Here is a 21298-nt window from a genome sequence, read left to right on the forward strand (position 1 = left end):
TAGGGCCTGTTTGGCCAAGCTTTTTAAGTGCTTTTCTAACTGGAAAAGGAGAAGCCGGGCCAAACAGTATAATTTATACAAATGTAAAACTACTTTTGAAAAGTACAAAACTCATTCTAGGCCCCAAAAAGTAGAAGTAACAATTTTCTACTTCTCATTCTACTTTTCAAGGAAGCATCAAAAAATCCAAATGTTTTGTGCCAATTTTTTTTTTTTTTTTTTGCCTCCAGAAAATCTTTACCCCTTTATATGTTGTGTTATTGGTGTTTCCATTTACTCTCTTCTGCACAATTCTTTGTCTCTCTCACATACACACCATTAAAGTACCATGTAATCAATCATCAACTCCAACTATTTATCGGCGTAATTTTGATTCGACAAAGGTGTATAAAACAATTTTGAAGAGTAATCATATGTTTTAAGTACAATTCTCGAGTGATTACAGTAAATTTTTAAAAATTTGTTTTTATTCAAATAATGATTCTACAAACAAAACGAGTATTAAAAAAAAAAAAGCTAGATGGAAAGTTAGGCCAAACATATAAATTTGATAAGAAGTAGCTATTACAAAAGTATGGCCAAACAAATAATTTTTTTTCAAAAAGTAGCTTGTGAAAAAACTCCTTCTAAAAAGGAGAAGCTCTTTCACACAAGTAAGGCCAAACAGCACCGTAATTATTATTGTATAATTTGTTATTTTTTTTTATTTAAGGTGGTTATCAATTACTTTTTTAAGGCTTTCAATGTAAATAAAATGCAATTTAGCATTAAATAAATAAACTGCTTTATATGAGACAATCTCTTAACTTTTTAATATCGTGATAGTTAAATAAAATTAAACTTGAAAGTTCTGAATACTCCAAGCCAATCTTGTATTAATTGATGTAAGTGTTTAAGGAATAGTAATGTAAGGGAATAAATGAGCATTTTCTTTTAAATTTTTCCTACATACGTTATGTCTTCCTATTTTTATAAAAAAAAAATTCTATATGGTATCCATTTTTTTCTTGAAACTTTAGTTGTATTCCTAAACTTAGTACCCAATTGAATTTTGTGAAGAAATATTTCCATACTATTGATACTTAGAGCATCTCCAACAATGCCGATAGGATGCCTCAATAAATTGAGGAAGAGGAGATGAGGAATAAAAATAAGTTCCAACCATGATTATCAATCTTCACCAAGTTGAGGAATGAAACACTCAGCGAAAACCCGAGGATAGACGCGCTGCGCATGAACTCTAATTTGTGGACCATCTTTCTTTTTTTATTGCATTTTTCAATTTTTTATTCTAAAAATATGCAGTGTATTTGTGTTGCATTTTACACACACATTTACCTAACTAATTAATTTTACACCTATTTCTTATTTTTGGTAATATTTAATATGTAATTAATTTTTTTGAAAAAAATAATTACACCATAATTTTTATTTTTACTTTCTCTACAAAAAGGTAGTAATATTGACATATATCCACATTTTTTCTTCTCTTCCTTTTTTTGATTTTCTTCACTCTCTTAAATATCGTTTTGTTAATTGATGTTTAAGAATCAGCAATTTTTATCTCAAGTGATAAAAACGATTACATTGATAAAAACGATTACATTGATAACTGACAACACATAAATAAAACTGACAATTAATAAAGCTGACGGAAATAAAGCTAACACATTACGAAAATAAAACTAAAGTCGATTAATTATCGAGTTGAAAACCCGAACAAATTACGAAAATAGATTTTAATGTAAAAAAATGTGTGGGGTATGTTAAAGTAAGAGAGATAAATGATGAAAGAGGGTGATGCGGAATAAGTGTAAATTATTGTTGGAGAAGTGTTTTGGTTGTAAATTGAAAAGTTGAGGAATAATGAGGTGGATGGGTGAGAAGTGATAAGAGAGAGTGAGATGAGGAGGTGAGAAAATCATGGTTGGAGATGGTCTTAGATTGAAGAGTCAAAGGCAAAAGAACCTAATAGGAAAAGAGGTGAATTAGGTGTCCAATTAAAATATTCTTAATTAATATCGTGTGTAATTCATTACACAAATTCTCATTGATGACATGACATATCCGTCACAAGCTGAAGACGGATATCATTTTATCTCACAATGTACCCACTTTTTCTCTCTCTGCAACACTATTCATGTGGTCCCCTTTCTCCACTAACCCATTTTGTTACCATTTTATCTCACAAAATATCCGTCACAAATGGTAACCCGTCACAAGGGAGACCAATTGAATTCATTATTCAACGTCTAACAACTAGGGAGTACTTTACTTACAACTTTCAGATTTTTGGTATATTCAATTTGAATTTAACAAATTTGAACCCAAATTATAAACACCGTTTGTCAACAATTTTACCCGATAACCCAATGGACATCCACCACACAAAAATTGGCATTCCAATATGGGCCAAGATCATCCATGTGATTAGGTTTTTTTGTACCCTTAAAAAGAATTCATAGCTTTACCATATTCTCCCACATGGTAAAGGGTAGAAGTTGTATGTATTTCACCATACCATAAATTACGTACTTTTGTTAGGTTAGTGTTCATTGCAACCAACCTTTCAAATCCACCACCAAATTCTTGTTAATGTCGTCACCCCATATCATTTCCATATTAAGTCAAACATTGCTACAATTGGCTTTACATGTCAAATATTCCATTCATTCTAAAGTATGTAATTCATTTACTTTAGCTTTGCTAGGAAAGTGAAATCATCTTTAACACAAAATAATTGTAAAAGGTGGAGCTATGATTGGGTTTTAGATTGTATGTGTTTTTTTCTTTGTCGAAAGAGCGATAAAAGCAATACAATATCAAAGAACGGAAATAAAACATGCATCGTCATATTTAGGTGCTTTCATCTTAATTCTTAACTATTAGGATAAGACCTCTCGATAAACGTATGTAGTGGTTTTTTAAAAAAATTGTATGGTGTTTAGAAGTTAAGTAATTTGATCATTGTCTTTGATTGTTGTATAATTTGATTGGGACAGTATTATACATATTGAGTTTAATCTGACCTAAATAATACTCCCTCTTATTCCTTATAATCTTCCACATTAGTTTTAGACAAAAATTTAGTGGGATGGTAATATGTGGATAAAAATGAATGTGGGAGAGAGAATGTGGGGTCAGAAATTATTATAACCACAATGGTTGACAAATAAGGAAAGTGGAAGATCTTTGAGAATTTGTCGTTTTAGGAAATGTGGAAGATTATAGAGAATAGGAGGGAATAATCAGCTTCATACACAAGCAAAACAATTACTTGAAATTAGGTGATGAACAACTAGGCAATATTGTAATTTGCACACCTGCATACTCCCTCTGTTCCAGTGATATGTTTACAATTCTTTTATTTTGTGAGGGAGAAATAAAGGAAGTGTAAACATATCACTGGAACGGAGGGAGTACTAAGTAAAGCCCACAAATAAGTTAGGCATAAATAAATCGCAGTTAAGTCTATTTTCAACGAGAGTCCACATACATTACAATTAATCACGATAAATACATGATCTAACATGCAAACAACCTTCTTTCTTAAAAATTTTCTTAACATCATCAAACATACTGTAAAATAAAATCGATCCCTGAATTTCACATGCGAAAAAACTTGTTATTAAAATACAAAGGGAATAGAGGTGAAAGTGGGACAGGTCGGGTTGGGTTTGAGTCAAGCCTTGATTTAAAGTATACCAAATGTTTGGGCATGTCAGGTCTTTTCATATGTGCGGGCCTATTAAAGTAATAAGTAAAAAGTGAGCCTAAATTCAGGACATACGCGCTTTAAACTCAAGTGAAATTTTCTCAAACCCTAACTTGGAACTAATATCGAAAAAGATAAACAACATAATACATTTAAAAAAAAAATTACTTACAATAGTGTCACTATTATTAATAAGGAAAAAAAAAAGTAAAACTTATGCTAAATAATGGAGCGAACTAATGCTCAAAATAAAGGAAGTTAATCCATTTTCACGTGAAATATCAACCATTTTGAGTATTTATTAATTAATCACGTGATCACTTTATTTTTCACTACATTATCTTTAATTCTCTATAATATAGATGTTCTAATGTGCATACTTGAATCGTTTAATTGTTATATATAATTTTTACTAGTTTAACATAATAAACAAACTATCAAAGTTGGTTGGTGTGAGTGGTAAGGGCTCTCATCTCTTAAACAAGTGGTCAGGGGTTCGATTCCTGACTCTTGCGAATGAAAAAGCCAAACTTGGGAGGGGTCAACCCATTAAATTGCCTTCGCACTCGAAGGAGATTTAAATTTGTCGGTAGGGGATCTTTCTTGGTCAACACCAAAAAAAAAACATAATAAACAAACTAAATCCTTACTAAGTGTGCAACCTAAACCTGACCCTGAAATTGTTGCGCCGTTCTGGGCTTGACCATAAACTTTCCAGGACAATATATAAAACCGATAATAAAAAAAGACAGGTTCAGTCGGGTCGACCCAGCAACCTAGCTAGGGCCATATGATCACGTCTCTTAGAGAGTATGTCATCCAAATTTGTTGCTTTGAAACATTTGAATTCCCATTTTGCCCTTTCATCTAATTATATATAGACATCCCACATAGACACTCATTTAGTTAAGAGGAAGAGAGGGATCGAGGATGACTAACAATATCTCTTCAAAAGTATTATTATTAGTGCTGCAACTGAAGGATAAATCCAAAGGGATCGCATTGATCCTACCTTCAAAATAATTAAATAAATAAGGATCAATGCCATCCCTTTGAATTCTTCCTTCAATGGCTTCTTTCCAATCCAAGATCGAAGACACATATACAAGTTTATGTTACATCGATACTGCACGTACGGTAACTAATCTTGCCTTTTATATTGTCCTCAACTAAACATATTATTACATGTCTGTCTGAAATTGTACGGTTGGTCTCCTTTAATAAGATGGTTGTACGTACAAACAATCAGCGTTACCTCAAATCCCTAAAAAAAATTAAAATGATTGATTTTCAATACTCAAATTTTTTTAAAAATCAAGTTTTAGCAAAGATACCAAACTACAAGCAGAAGACATTTTGCTACCCAAAATTTCAATTCTGGTTACGCCCCCTGCAACATAATAAGGGTGCATACATGAAAATTGATGGTAGGCAATAAGCTTGATCGAATAAGTTGGTCTTATCCTTTAAAAAACGACATAGCTTGAAATAATGGTGCATTATAATTGCATTCTTGATTATAATGAGCCTAATTGGTATGCTTGAACGAATGACTGGTCTTATCCTTAAAAAAACCGACGTATTTTTTATAACCCTTGAAATTTTGCATGAAAAATGCATTCTTGTTTATACTACTTGCCATTAACGAAGTAACAAATCTAGTATTTAACCAAAACTAATCTCTTTACTCCCAAACAGCTTAATTACGAGTAATTGTTTAAGATAATAATGATTTACGATAATTACGGATAATGACCAATTAATTAAAAAGATGAAGTACTGCAAAAATAAGCAAACTTTGTTAATTTAAAGTAATCTGAATAAGTCGTATTTTCACAAAACATAATGATTATAACTTAATTATGGTGTGTGATCACATAATTCACTTGTTTTGGTTTAGTTTGTTTAATTTAATCACGCTTCTTAATCATATCTTTATCTTAGATTTTGCTGGACGCATTAGTTGCGTGTGTTGGTTCTTATTAATTTAGGTCAGTTTTGGCCCTTTGTTTTTTTCGGCTTAATTTGAACTCATTTCAGTTTATCTCAACTTATTTAAGTGCTAGTCATCTCAGCAAATTTCAATTCAGTTCAGTTCAGCTCCACGATCCATCCAGCTCAAAAAAACAGAACCTTGTTATTACATACTCCGTATAATATAATTATTTGATATAATATATAGTCCGTTGTATAACAGGAAAATGTGATTGTTATATACTTGTCATAAGTTTTGTTAAAATTTTGTGTAATCTTATTTTTTGTTAAAGTCTTGCACATAAATCGTTGGTGAATTTGGATTCTCTTCATTTTTTTCTCTCCATTGCCTCTCTAATACACCCTTATTTTAATATATTTTCTCTCAACATTCATTAAAACTTTATTTTTATGAAATAAACATTAAAAGTATTGGATCCATCACAATATTTGACCCGGACCGTTAACAGGAAATGGAGGTTTTTTGAGGGAATGGAGTGAATCCAAACCGCTTCTTGGTGGCCTGAGTTCCTGAAAGTAATAAATCTAAATTCACTAATTCTTATATGAAATTAATCTCGAGCATCCCGACCATGATAATTTTCTCAAATACTTCCTCCGTCACCATCATTTGTTGACATTTGATTAAAATGTCTCTTTCTAAGAATAAAGGTAAACAAATGACTGAAATATGAAGTAAATCAAAAAAAAAAAAATTGAATCAAATTATAAAATCGTTGATTGTACTGTATGTGATTCTTTTTTAATCATTCCAATTGATAAGTATACATTTGTTATTCTAAGCGACTTCAACATGGAATTTTTATAGTTCAAAAGAAGATATAAATTATATGATAAGATTGTCTTTTGTATGAACATAAAAAATAATTATATTATACTCAAAAAATAACTTCAACATACAAAAGATCAATGTCATCCTTTATCTATAAAAGCTGAAGCCAATAAAGCTCTCCTATTATTGGTCCATGGTTTTTAAGGATTAAAAAGAAAAAAAAAAATTAAGGTAGGACCCTCATGTTCATCCTACACATTTAATTACCCTCTCTCCTATATTTCACTTGATTTGCTTTTCTTTTTCTCCTTTTCAAACTACTGAGTTTACAATATTTTAATTTTAATTTTAACTTTTTTTATAATTACATATTATACATATATATTTTTCTAAAATGTTAGGAATACATCTGAATGAAAACAATTAAAAAAAATTACAAAATGAATAAAATTACAAATTATTTGTATTGGTTTTCTTATTGATAGGTACCCAAATAACATTCCTATACAAAAAAAATGCAAGTCTCGATAAGAATTAAAGCACATTCATATAATTATAATTCTTAGTGTTAAGAAATATACAAAATTTGAAGAAGATTCATATAATTATAATGTTAAAAAAAATACACATGGTAAAGATTTTAATGATTATAAAAAAGTACCAGCACTAATTTTCTTATCTTAAAAAAAAAAACTACAAGTTTTACAAAGCATTATTATGAGACAAAAACATTTATTTAGTAATCAGGCATCAACAATATCATATTTACAATTTCAATACCGTCATTTGAATTTAACATTTGAATAAAGAAACTCAATTCATTATATGTGGTTACAATAATAATAAGAGACCCGATTAAATTCAATATCGTCTCTATGGACAATTTATATTATTACGATATTGAACACTTAACATCTGTTGTTACGACCCGTATATTTTTTTGCACGGGTGTAAAATTAGTATCTAAGTTAATTTTCAAATATAATGTCATTTTTTAATAGTCTCACACTAAAACAGTAAAACCGTAAAATTACTCTTGAATAAAACCTCAATAGGATTTATTTGGGATAAGCATATTTCCACCATCATAATGTACTGTGCCAGTGTGCCATAAAAAGGTCAAATCGACGACATGGTTGGTGAATTGTAGGTGTAAAAGAAATAAGCTATTTTAGGTATTGCACACATTCATTGGGGTGGCAAAACTCATAAGGTCCTCGCCAATCACAAATTCTCGTAATACGGAATTATCGTTCTTAACTCTTAAGCTTAAAACGGATTAAGTAATATCTATTTATTTGTATAAATAAGGCAAATAATATTTTGTTAATTTCTAAACATTTTATTTTTATCCTATTTAACATATTTGACACGTTTTAGGTTTTGTTTGGTAAAACTAGCTGAAAAGGTACCTGAAATCTAAAAAGTTAGCTGAAACCTGAAAATGTAGCTCATAAGGTAGCTGAAAATTAGGAGCTGATAAGCTGCCTAATTTTTGTAAAATAACGTAAAAGGATATAATAATTATTTAATTTATTACGGAGTATATCTTCTTTCTACTAAAAGAATAGGTGTTTTCTATCATTTTTCCACCAAAAAGCATATTCTCAAAAAAGGAAACTCGTGATAATTATGTTCATTCACTATAAGAAAACTAACAATTACAATTTAATTTCATCTATTATATTTTCATTAAACTTAATCTTTTCATCAAATTATATTATTTTCACTAAACTCTAAAGTCTAAACTATAATAATATTTTAATTAAAATAAAATAAAATTGATATAAAACTATAAATTGCTAAATCTTTTATCAATCCTATTATTAGATGATGAGTTACTCATATTCTGTATAAAATCAAAACTAGAAATCGTTATTATTACTTTTGTGAAAAAATTGAAAATAAATATAAATTAAAACTCATTAGCTTTATGCTATAAAAATATTTTCATTAAAATATATTTCAACTCATTACTCAATTTTCTTAATTAATTTTCAGCTCTAACTTTTATTTATCAAAGCAAAATACAATGATGAGAAATGTAAACAATTATAAGGTACCAATATTATATAAGTAATTTTATAAAAATATTAAACTTTAAGTACCGTGCATATAATGTGCGGGGTCTAAACTAGTTATATATTGAAGGGATAAAAAGGTAATATAACCTAGAATCAAGTACCTGAAATCTAAAATGCTACTCCAGGTAACATTTCATTTCAAGTTGCTTATTTGGGCAAATAAGCCACTTGTCAAACACAGCCAAAAGAAAAAACATCCTGAAGCAAGGTTTTGACAAAAAAATTATTTTAGTAAAAACAGATACCTGAAAAGACATGCCAAACAGAACGTTAACCCTAAAATAAATATATCCTTCTTAAAAGAGACTAGTTACCGACAAATAGGTTTAAACTCTATTTGCCCTTAATTTTATGATTGTAACATGTAAGTAAAAGGCTACAAAAGTGATCTGCTTTACAAAATGTAACTAGGCCTCCGTGATCCTCGTTTGTTTTTAGTTTTCCTAAGCTCGATCAGAAAATAAATATGTTATTGAGCAGTGCCAAATTTTAGTATCATTTTCTCACAAGTAGACTTTATATGTCACCTATGCATAATACCGAAACTCAATTTTACCTAATAACGTCATCTCATTGTCCAAAAAGCTAATGGATTCGATTAGATAAAACACAACTATCAATATGTAAACATTGTTTGACAAATATAGAACACAAAACATTATGGTACCATCATTTTTAATTTTTAATATGGAAACTGTTATTTTCATAGTTTACACCATTTTCGTAAGCTTAAATCTCTAATTTCTAATTTAGATTAATATGTAAATATTTCATGAACAACTAAGTTTCTACTTAAAGATGTGTCACATACTGGCGTGTAAGTGTCCCATATTTTGGAGAAAGAGACGAAGATAATCTACTTTATAAACAGATGGATGAGCTACTCCATGTCTCTACTCATTGCCAATTAGTTTTTAGATGAAACCTCATTAAGCTTAAGAAGTTAATTATCTCTTCTCCTAGTGGGTGCGGCTCAATCTCATGCGTGAATCTAACACGGTATCAATTCAAAGCTCATGACAATTGATTAACGGGTCCGAAAAAAATGGCAGGTTCGAAAAGAATAGCGGTTTTGTTGATTAATAAAAATATGGATCTGACATGTGAGGAAAAGTGTGAATAAATTATTTTCAACACAATGATGTGACACATGTAACTGTCCCACATTTTAGAGAAAGATAATAGAATAACCCACTTTATAAATCAATGAGCTACTCCACGTTTCCACCAATTGTCAATTATAGTTCTGAGATGAAATCTCCTTAAATTTATAAATTGTACTTTATCTCCTCCGTTTAAGTGTGTCTGAAGCCATACGGGTGAATTTAACACATTAGCAATAACTAAGGAAAATTTTCAATATGAGTGCTTGAGATTTAGCCTAATTCCAATATGGGTGCCTGAGGTTTGCACAATTTCAATTTGGGTGCCTCAGGTTTGATTGTAGTTTCATTTTGGATACCCAAGGTTTGGTTATTTCTATTTTAGGTGCCCAAGGTTTGATAGTATTCCAATTTGAGTAAATAAGGTTTGAATTAATTTTATTTTGGGTACTTTTAATTAAAATAATTAATAAGTTTTTTAATAACCTAATTGTTAATGTTATACTAATATTTTAATAACTAAATTATTTACGGTATTCTCAAGATGTCGGTAATACGGTAATTTAATTCAAAGTTGTGTTTATATGTTACCGGTTAGAAAATGAGATCATGATCTGCACAATGACGGAGTCAGGAATTGCCTTTTGAAACTTACCGTGGTATTGACAACTTTGTGGGATTATCTCTAGTCTTTAGCATATCGTGTGTTGTATGTTTCGTAGAAAATAAGAATGATTTTGTTAATTAGGTTGTTAATAAAATAAGAATCATTTGTTAATCCCCTATTTACTAAATGAATAGGCGAAACTCCCACTTTTCCCGCCTAAAAATATTTCCTAGAATAGTGCGTGATATTTTTACAATATGTTATAGGTATGGAAATAATAAGTTATAAATGGACATAATCTTTTGTATTTAAATATTTATATCATTTAATATTTCACATTCTGCACAAATTCATCTCTGATCATTTAGGATTTGAAATTTTTTTTTTTAAAGAACTTAATGATAAAATTATTGACTTTTTATTACTGCTAAAAAATATGGTATTAGTAAATATTTGTTAAAAATACATTGACTTTTTATGATAAAAATTTGCAGCTAAAAAATATGTTATTAGTAAATATTTGTAAATTAATATCATTAATTTCTCGGTAAAAAAACAAAAAAAAAAAACTCATTTTATTTCTTCTTACGATCTAAATTTGTATTTATTTCTCCAATCAAAATACATTAAGGAGAAACATGAAAAATAAGTGAATTGTCAATTTAAATTCTATAAATAATACAATAGAAAGTAAAACTTTATAAATACCGTGCATATATTGCACGGAGTCTATATTAGTAAGTCTATAATTACCGCGTATTCATTGCGCGGGATCTGAACTAGTTAGGTTATTAAAATAATAAGAATATATCTTCCGGAGAAAATAAGAATCATTTGTTAAGCTTTCAACTATACTTAATATTTGCAACACAATAATTATCAAGAGTATTGAGATATTTAAATATTATACATTACTAATTAGGTTATTAATTTTTTTTAATTATTTTAACTAAAAGTAACCAACATAAAATAGTGGAAAGTGATAATTTATGTGTTATTAACTCACTTCGTAATACTTGACAAATTCCTTGAGAAGTTTCTAACATTATCAAGGATGTGAAATTAGAGCTTCATTTTTTCGATGAAGTGATAATTAAACATTACTTTCGTGAAGCCAACAAGGTTGCTGACTTTATGCCTTCTATTGGACATTCATGTCCAACTCTTTCGAGGTGGTTTGAAAGCCGATGTCTTCAAATTATCTCTCTCATTCGAAAGGATGAGATAGATTGGTCATATCTCAGAGGATCAATCTAGTTTTCTTACCTTATCAAAAAAAAAAAATAGTTCAAATATTGGGTACTCATCGGAATATTATCAAACGTTGGCCATCTAAAGTGGAACTAAACAAGCTTTGGGTACCCAAAATGAAACTACAATCAAACCTCAGGCACCCAAATTGAGATTATGCAAACCTAAAGCACTCATTTTAGAATTAGGTCCTTATATAAAATTTACTTATGTTACGTACTAACCTATTACCTATGGAGTACGTACCTGTGGAGTACGGAGTATGTATTTATTTGTACACGAACAATATTTAGTTCTCTACCCAACAATACTAAAAATTTATTGCTCAATACTATTTCAATTACTTTGTCTCCAGGCATCAATCTGTATCCAAATTCCAAATAGTGAAATTGATTTACTCGTTTTCCATTCCCTCCAATCTCCATGGCTCCATTCTTTAATCATAATCCACCCATGGTATTTGATCTGATTAAGTTTCAAATATAATCTTTATTAATCAAATATATTTTCTCAATTAAAAAAAATATTTTTCACTTCATATTTCAGGAAAAAAGGATTATACATATGATGTACTACATTATACCTAATATGTAACAAAGCTTATGTGTATTTTTTTCCGAGTTTTTTTAAGTTTATACATTTTATTTTTTTGACATCAAAACTCAAATTTAACTTAGCTTATGTAATGTTTTTTTTTTTGAGTTACATTGTATTTTTTTGAGCTTAATGTTTAAGTGAACGAATTTAGAAACTTTATAATATATAAAGCTTACAATCTTTAAAACTATTAGGATATTAGGCCCATTAAGGCCGCTTATTGTCTAGGGTTAGGGTTTAACCTAGTAGGGTTTATTATATATATGCCTTTGTATTGAATCGGAATCATTAATCAATAATACAATTCTCTCTATACAATCATCTTCCCTCTATAATCCTAACATGGTATCAGAGCCTCTTTCTCGAGGACTCTAAAAATTCGTTTCCGTTTTCTTGCCGGTGGGCAAAATATGAGGCGATGCCCACCGGCGGGATTTTCTGATCTAATAATTACTCCTATAAGATTAGTTTCTTTAATTTTTAATTTTCGTTAAAGAGAGAGAGAGAGAGAGAGAGAGAGAGATCAGTGAAAGAAACGGTGGACCAGGAGTCTAGGAGCATTGTTATATGTTCCAAAAGCATCCAGGCTTTGTCGCTTTGTCATCTTATGGTGATGAATCAAGGAACGGAAATCGGCAAGGATGCATTTTCTTGACTTTCTTATTACGGGTTATGATGAATCAAGAGACTCGAAAATCACCCCGGCCTTATTTCTTCGGAATTTCATTATTAATCTTCAAGTCCGTTTAAGGTGGTATAAAATTAACTGGCAAGTTACGCAACCAATTTGGAGTACGAAAAAATTAACGTTCTCCAAGTATTGAAATTAACGGATAGTTTTCCGTCCTGATGAAATTTGTCTAGGTCCGATTAGTGTTCCTAACAAATTGTTTGATTTTTGACAAGTCCGAAAAGCTTAACGTTCTTGTTCGAAGAAATTTTCAAACAAGTCTTATTCTCGTTTACCAACCTTGCGGATATGGTGATCTTTAATGATGATGAAGAATATATGACGATTTCTTTTATATTTTTTCTTGTGATTCTCCAATCGTAAAGTTCCTACTATGTACTGCCTTTACGATTGCGGGAGGGTATTAGGATATTAGGCCCATTAAGGCCGCCTATTGTCTAGGGTTAGGGTTTAACCTAGTAGGGTTTATTATATATATGCCTTTGTATTGAATCAGAATCATTAATCAATAATACAATTCTCTCTATACAATCATCTCCCCTCTATAATCCTGACAAAAACACTTCGAAAACTTTTTTATAAAGCTCAGAAACTACACCACCAATTGTAGTACATTCAATCCAATGTATAGTCTATTTACTACATATTCCCATATCCAATAAATGAGAAAGAATTGATCACTATATAAATTTTATGATGAAACTTTTGTTTTCTTTTGAAATTGACTAATCCATGCCCTTGTGGTCGAGCCATGTTAAATCTAACATTGTATCATAACCCATGATTGTATTTTGGAATGAACTGAATCAAACCACTAGTGAACGTAGTGAACTAGTGAATGACAAACTTCAGCTAAACAAAGGATTGATTATCATAATGTAGTGGTACTAACTGTTAAGGTCATGTTCTTTTCGATTAAAAAGAGTTGAGCTGAATTTAATGAAGCTGGCTAAACTGAAATGAATTAAATGGGACTGAACTTAACTGAAATAAGAGGTAATTTGTAAGGAGATGAGTTGAACTGAACTGATCTAAATATAGCTGAACTTAAATAAGCTGAAATTAAGTAAGTCCAAAAGAACCGGGTTTATAACTGACTTTACCCTCAAACTCAAATTGGGTTTGAGCTTCACACTTTCGGGTGTATGAACATTATATTAGGAATAAAATGAAAAAAATCAGAGAGGAAAATGAGTCTTAAAATTTAGGTTTTGAGATAAAGATAGCCTAAACTTAATAACCCAAAACATACACATATTTAAGACGCGATTTTGATTTTGGGACTTGTTAAATCCCGCACAGCAATTTACTTAATCCCGCACATTTTTGCCCCTTATTCTAAACGTGCCCCTCTCATTTCTCAACTCACCAAGAGAGAATGAAAGAAAAAAATGAAAAAAAAATGCAATAAACGTACACTACCCCAAAACCCAACCACCCGACAACCCTTCCCCCGTCAGTCACCACCCTCCCAGAGCCGCCGGCCACCGCTCCACACCGCAGTTCTAGCGCCGACCAGTCATCCATGCTTCTCTCCCCGCGTCGACGACCCCTTCCTCGCTCCGAACCTTCACTCATGACTACCCCTCCAACAACCTGCAACAACCGCATCAACGCCACCACTACAACCATCACTCGACGCCGCCCCCTTCGACCACCATACTCCACAATGACGACCCTTAACCATCCCTTCAACAACCCAACTCAATCCAAACCTAATTGTAAAAAACCCCCTTTTTTAATAAAAAAAAAAACATTAACTAAATCGATTATAATATGGGGCATAATAAAATTGTTGATAAAACGGCGAGATTATGTGTTAATAATGTGCGAATTACGATCTATGTCGAACGATTAACGGATTGATTAGGTCTGGAGAAAGAGGGTAGAACAATTTTTTTAATTCTTTTTTTAGTAGAAGGGCAATTATGGAAGATTAAGGTAATATGTGCGGGATTGAGTAAATTAATGTGCGGGATTTAGCAATTACGTTGATTGTAACCAAACAACGATCTTATTTAAATATTTCTGGTCCAAAAATAAAGCAAAAGCACATGACAAAGTGACCCATAACAAGGTACACAAACACAGCTGTTTTCTCTACTCTTTCAACTTGGATCACTCAAGAACACCCCACCAATCGTAGGGACAAACGTATACTAAGGACATTGGTGGACCCAACACAGATTTACCATAAATAGAAACTAATTGGCCCAAGTGTCTCCTTTATGGTCTACATTTGGGCTACAAAGTCATGTTAGACTTTAAAAATGTAATAAAACGATTTTTAGAATTATATACGACGAGGCCTACTTCCTTCCAAAATGAACAATCTACATAGTTCCGCATAACTCGCATTTTGGCTATGGAAACGAACCATATTCGACGTGTGACTACTCTATGTCTCGAACACCCGGTCCATATTTTGGAATTGTATCGAGAAGTTTTGGACTCGATGCCCTATAATTATTCTTTCTTTTGTTGGAAGAAAAGACGTAAGAGTAGTTTTGATGTTGATGAGGATGATTGATTCTCGATAGATTTATTAAACGCCGATCGGGATAAAATACAGGTTGGACCGAATTTTGAACTTAAAGTGATAAGTCATTTCAGATTTGATTTATAATTACCGTTATTAGGAGTCAAAAAAGTCATGTAGGTCGTACACTAAAGAGATATAAGGATTCGATCTTGCGACCTATTATTTAGGTATGTACCTTCATCCATTGGGATGTCTTATTAAATCCGCCGCACATGGGCCTAGGCCGTGTCCATCTAGTTGAGAGTGTTCACTACATAAGTCTAAGAAAACTTTATCTCAAAACCAATTAACAATGGGTGAGTGAGAGAGATGGCCACAGGCCGGCTTCGAGCAGGGTTGGGCTGACCCGGGGACAGGTTGGGCTCACATTACCAAGCCCTTAACCGGCTCGTGAATATGATGGGCCTAGCGGGCTCCAAGGAGTTGTTCTTATCCGGACCAGACTTGTGATGGGTTTTAAGAGGGTTGTGGTGGGCCGTGCTGGTGGGCCTCATTAGTTTTTATATTTTTTTTCTATTTTGTCTAAAATGGCGGGCCAAAGATCGGGTGGGGCTCAACTTGTGTATGGAGCGGGCCTGGCAGGTCAAGGGGCGAGTTATGTAGGTCGAGCCAAATGTGACTCAAGAGCCGGGTTGACCTAAGACTTAGCAAGGTCTAGGTGGAGTAGGCTCATTTAATTTATAAAGCACATCATTCCCTCATCTTTCTCCTAATTAGAATAATCTTACATGTGATACATCTTTGGTTGAGTTTATTTCTTCACACATCTATGATACCTAGGTTATGAGTATCTACCATATCTAGCAAAACTGATCTGATGCGAATGACCCAACCTGAATAACCTGACCCGAACTTGACTTGCACCCAAATTGACGACTCGAATCTGAGTCGAGACCTGAATTGAGCTGGTCCTATTCAACCCGACCTGAATGTTTGTTTTCGCATACTGACCGTTATACTTAAATAACCGCGAAAGTGGCAATTTACCCCCATAACTTTGTTCAATGGTGAAATCAAACCCTTAACTTTCAATTGTAGCAATCAAGCCCATTAACTTTAGTTAAAAGTGAAATTAAACTCCATTGTTCAATTTCTCATGAAATTCCACTAAAATTTATTTTATAATCTAATTAATCAATTACAAAATTTAATTTTTTAACATTCCAACTCATATATAATTTATAATTGTAATAGCGAGTGTTATTTTTTTTTTATACTCTTACAATTGTTAGGCAATTTATTATGAATGTAAGAATAGTTCATAAAATTTTATCATGTTTTTATTTTGTCTATTATCGATAAACGTAAAATTATTTTTTAGGTGGAAATTAATTTTATATAAATTAATAAAGTTAAAATTAGCAATTTTTATGTGATATTAGTTGTATAATATAAATGTAAAATGAATTTTTGTTGAGATTTAAGTGAAAATTAAAATTCGGGGTTGAATGTTACTTTTTGTTAAAGTTGAAGAGGTTGATGGCTACAATTGAAACTTAAGAGGCTTAATTTCACCATTAAACAAAGTTAAGGGGACAAATTGTCACTTTTGCCCTTAAATAACTTGATAATAACCCACCGAAAAATAACACGAACTCAAAATAACCCCTACCCGAATTCTTACAAACCCAAACAATCCTAACCTGAATTGACCTGACCCAAACTCAACCTAATTAACCCGTTTGATTGTTCTAGTACCTACCCGTATATCGACTAGGGCCAGCTAGCCAAATATTACACATTTCTTGCAAAGCAAATCAACGAACCATATCCAATTTATTAGTGTCTCTCTCAAACACAAGGCCACATTTGGGTGATGTATTTTGGCGTTTTGTAATGAGTGAGTGTCCTTATAATAAAGGTTGCATACTTGCGAGCGGAACCGGAATATATAATTATTAGGGCTGTAAAAATTTCGGGTTGGGGGGATGGCCGGGTTGGGGAGGTGGTCTACCATATCATTATTTAGGCCCTATTTTTTTGGACTTAATTTCAGTTCTAATAAGTTCAGTTCAGCTTCATTAAGTTCACTTAAGTTCAGTTCAGCTTCATTCAGTTCAATTCAATTAGTTTAGTTCATATTAGTTTATTTCAACATTAATATAATATTATTATTCTTATTTATATCCTTATTGATATCATTATTATTATATTAATGTATTTACTATTGTTGTTATTATTATTTTTATATTATTTTTATATTTATTATATTACTATTATATTTATTAATAATTAATTCCTATTGTTTATATTACTATATTTATATTTAATATATTTAATATATTTATTATTATTATTATTATTATATTATATTTTTTATTTTATTAATATAATCATTATTATTAATATTATTCATTAACATATTTATTATTATTATTATTATTATATTTAATATTATTATATTAATAAGTTATTATATTATATTTTTTATTTTATTAATATATTCATTATTATTAATATTATTAATCACATATTTATTATTATTATATTTAATATTATTATATTAATAAGTTATTATATTAGACCTATTATTACTATTTATATTATTATTATATTATTAATTTTTTATTTATTATTATTAATAATATATTATATTGTTATTAATAATGTTATCATTTATATTACTAATATATTATTATTATTATATTTATTATTATATAACTATTTTATTTTTTACATATCTTACTAAATAATTATTATTATTATATTAATATGTTATTATTAATAATGAATAATATTATTATAATATTTATTATTATTATTGGTATTACTGTTATTATTAGTATAATCTTTTTATTATTATTTCGATTAAGTTGATTCGAGATAACTTATTTCATTGGTTAACTCCATTAAGTTCAATTGATTGAGTTGATAATTTGATCTAAAAAAAAACAGAGCCTTAGTATTCTTACTAAATTTCGCCCTAAGAAAAACACACTAACGACGCATTTGTGCATCGCACCACGGAGCTTCACAAAGACTCGTCCTTATAATTAAGGTCACACGAGTTAACAACTCTTGAACATCACCCGTATTCTTCGGAATTATTAAAACCAAAAGACCAGATCCAACCCGATATATGTCTCAAACACCCGGGTCCACGATTTGGAACTATACTACTAGAATTCTGTGATAAAATGACCTTATTATAAATAATGTGGTACTCTATGAGCTAACAAGGTACCAGAAAATAAGATTTGATTTTACGTATAGCGCAGAGTGATACCTCGTGTGGTTGTGATGTATAAGAAAATGGACAAAAAAATTAGTACTAGTTGTCTGCTTCATCTTAAGATAAGATGAAATGTGACACAGTCGAATTAATGGTGTATGTTTTCTTGCGATTATGACCCTCGTGTGGCAATTATTTAATTTGAATTGATAGATGTTTAGTGGTTGAACCACATAACATTCTTATCATGCTTTAAATTTGAAGTGATTGGTATATATTAACAATTTGTCCCTATATATGTTTAAACTATAGAGCAAGGCCTAGTGTTATTCTACTATTTATTATTCTAAACAATAAGAAATGGAATTATCGAGCAGATTTCAGCTAATTTAGCTGTTAAAGTTATAAAGGATCGGTGGTAATTATGACATGGATTCAAATGATACGCATGTGTAGCACAAGTCCCGTGAAGGGATATATAGACCCTTTATGAGACACATGCACGGTATCAGTTAGAGGGAGGTTATCAAAACTTAGTGATGTTGAGAATGTTTAGAAGTTGAGATTGTAGGATGTGGGGAGTTCCCATAGAGGTCCAGGTTCGAATTAAGATGATGGTCATTGGTTTGAATGAGGATTGTTAGGGTACAAACTCATTCCCACATCGATGCAGCAAAAGCTCAACAAAAAGTTTCACGCTTCGGCATAACCGTTTATCAAGTTGATGCCGATAGTTTTGACCCCGATTCATATTGTTCTATGAGAAAAAGTGCACATTATACAAAAAAAAAATATATCAACATTGAATAAATTGTACACATCCTCTATTTACTAAGAGAATAGGTGAAACTCTCATTTTTCCCGCCTAAAATATATTTTAGGAAATAACGCTTAGTATTTTTAGCATATATTATAACTATGGTGGATTATTAATTTATTACTGGCACAATCTTTTAAATTTAGTATTTAAAATATTCCATATTTCACATTCTGCATAAATTTATCAACAGTCTTATACGATAAAAAAAATTCTTTACTTTTTATTTTTTAAAAATAATTTTATTACGAAATTTCATTGATTTTTAATGAGTAAAAATTGCGAAAAAAAATTATTAGAAAAAAAATTAAAATAACATCATTACTTTCTCGGTAAAATAAAACTTATAATAAAAATACTCATTTCATTACTTTTTACGATTTTAATTTTATTACTCAACTAAAAATGCACTGAAACATGAAAAACAAGTGAAATGTCAATTTAAATTTTGATAAATAATACAGATTTCACTAGAAAGTAAAACTCTTTAAATACTGTGCATTTATGCAAGAGATCTAAACTAATCCCCTATTTACTAAAAGAATAGGTGAATTCTATCATTTTCCCGCCAAAAAGCATATTCTCAAAAAAAGAAACCAATGATAATTATGTTCATTCACTAAATAAGGAAACTAACAATTACTCCCTCCGTCCCGGTCATTTGCTTTCCTTTGGTTTTGGCACAAAGATCAAGGAAAGGGGAGGGAGCCAATTACTGAATGACAAATGGAATAAATTGAGTGTGAATGATCAAATTACTCATCAAATTCATTCTTTAAATAGAAAGTACAACAAATGACTGAGACACCCCAAAATGGAAAAGGACAACAAATGACCGGGACAGAGGGAGTACAATTTAATTCATCTATTATATTTTCATTAAAATTAATCTTTTCATCAAATTATATTATTTTCACTAAACTCTAAACTATATTATTTTAATTAAAAAAAAAGGATATAAAGCTATAAATTGCTAATTTTTTTATAGAGTTTTTATTAGATGATGCATTGACCTATATGTTGTATAAAACGATCGTTATTATTACTTTCGTGACAAAGAAAATTGAAAAAACAAATATAAATTGAAACTCATTAGTTTTATGCTATAAAAATATTTTCATTAGAATATATCTCAACTCATTACTCAATTTCTCTCAATTGATTTTCAGTTCTAGCTTTTATTTATCCAAGCAAAATACAATGATGACAAATGTAAACAATTATAAGGTAACAATATTACATAACTAATTTTATAAAAATATTAAACTTTAAATACCGTGCATATAATCCACGAGGTCTAAACTAGTGAAGAAACAAATAAATAATCATGTGAATTTGATTGGTTAATTTTTGAAAATTTAATTTAACAATTGCAAAAATCCCAAAAATCAATGCTTAGGTCTTGACTCTTGACATGGGTTTGTTAATGGACCTACTACACAGGCCGTTATACTAGGCTATGTCAGCCCTACAATTACCCACTCTTACCTACAGACAGAAATGTTGTTAATGGATTGCATTGAGCTGGCCCAAAGACCATACTCATGAAGGGTCTATAATACAAGGGTACTTGTTATCATTGATTCATTGCTACAAAGTTCATTCCCTTAATTGTTTGTACGAGGTCCTTTTCATCAACGACAAAAATAAATGATCATTTAAACAAATTTGATAAATTGGAATCCATTAGTTAGGAGTGGAGATTTTCTAGAGTTTATTTTCGATGGAGTTTGTAGAGTTTACCATAAATAATTAAAAGAATACCTCGCACTCCTAACAGACACTAGTATTAAGTTAACGAGCATATGTAGTAGGCTTTAAAATACACATATCAAGTCAAGTAACAATAGAGAATTCCCGCAAGATTATTCTTGGAGGACTGAACCTTAGACTAATGGAATTTTTATCAAAGTTTTCAACACTAAACTCGACTTGGAGCTTTCGATATACTA

The sequence above is a fragment of the Silene latifolia genome, chromosome 5 (assembly GCF_048544455.1).
Source record: "Silene latifolia isolate original U9 population chromosome 5, ASM4854445v1, whole genome shotgun sequence".
Lineage (NCBI taxonomy): Eukaryota > Viridiplantae > Streptophyta > Magnoliopsida > Caryophyllales > Caryophyllaceae > Silene > Silene latifolia.